Source organism: Sprattus sprattus, assembly GCF_963457725.1.
Source record: "Sprattus sprattus genome assembly, chromosome: 3".
Lineage (NCBI taxonomy): Eukaryota > Metazoa > Chordata > Actinopteri > Clupeiformes > Clupeidae > Sprattus > Sprattus sprattus.
The window spans coordinates 3,259,044-3,260,529 of NC_137922.1; positions in this window are offsets into that span (position 1 = coordinate 3,259,044).

Here is a 1,486-nt window from a genome sequence, read left to right on the forward strand (position 1 = left end):
ACGGTAGGGACCAAGTCCTTGTCATGACGGATGTCTTTTCAAAATTCACACAAGCCGTGCCCACTCGAGACCAGAAGGCGACCACGGTAGCAAATATCCTAGTTCGGGAATGGTTCTTCAGGTATGGGGTTCCTGCTAGAATCCATTCAGATCAGGGCAGGAGTTTTGAGAGTTCTCTGGTCCATCAGCTATGCGACCTGTATGGGGTCCAGAAAACCCGAACAACACCCTACCATCCACAGGGAAATGGCCAGTGCGAGCGGTTTAACCGCACAATGCACGACCTCCTCCGCACGCTCTCCTCTGAACAAAAGAGCCACTGGCCGGATTTTCTCCCTCAACGAGTGTTCAGCTACAACACCACCATTCATCAAACGACTGGTGAGTCTCCCCATTTCCTTATGTTTGGACAAGACCCCCAATTGCCGATTGACTTTCTTTTGGGCAGGGTCCTTGAGCCGACAGGGGGTAGCATCGGAGATTGGATTGAAGAACACCAGCGACGCTTGGATGTTGCGTTCTCTGGTGCCAGAGATCGGTTGCAGACTGCTGCGCTACGGAGAAAAGAGCGGCACGACCAGAGGGAGCAGAGCGACCCACTCCAGGAGGGACAACTGGTGTATATATCAAAGACCACTCTGTGCGAGGCCGAAACAAAATCCAAGATGCTTGGAGTGCGGTCATGCACAAAGTGCTTAAGGCACCTCCTCTAGGCGGGGTTGTATATTCCATTGCACCACTCCATGACCTAAGGATACACCGTCAAGTCCATCGGACCATGCTGAAGCCGGTCCCACAGAGTCACTGGCCCGATCCCCCTGATCCACCTCCAGAACCTCAGGTAGCAGAGCCAGGGAGAACTGAGGATGAGGCTGGACAGTGGGTCATTCTTGGGCCTCCTGGTGCCTCAAGGCAACCTGCACCACCCAACTTGGCTCATTCTCCTGTGGCAGCCCCTAGATCCGTTAATCCCGATGAGCAGATTGAACTGCCTGTTCTTAACCTTCCTCTACCTCTCCCCACAGATTCTGGCCCTGGTGGCAGTGTACGTCCTCCACGAAGGACGTCCCGGGCCACTGCAGGAAGGCATGGGAATCCCAATCACCTCCCAGTGTCTGTGAGTAGGCCGAATGGGGCTACGAACTCCCAGGTGCCTGGCTCTAGCTGTAGTAATATAGTGGTGTTCCGACCCTGGTCTTAAGAAGCAATTTTGTGTTCTGATATAGGCTGTGTTATTTTTTTTTTTTTATCTGCGGGACGCTGATAATAAATGGGGGGGTAGATTGTAACCGGCAGAAGTACGGTCCTGTCACTCAGCAGCCACCGTACATTCTGTCCTGCTCTGTCACGCCCCCAGGTAGCATGCAGTGGTGGTGCATTTCAAGTAATTAGCGCAAAATGGCAACCCTATATAACAGGCTCACTAGTACATGGTAGCGATCTCGGGGCTTTAACATTCCTTTGGTCCATACTGCTGCTGCTTAAA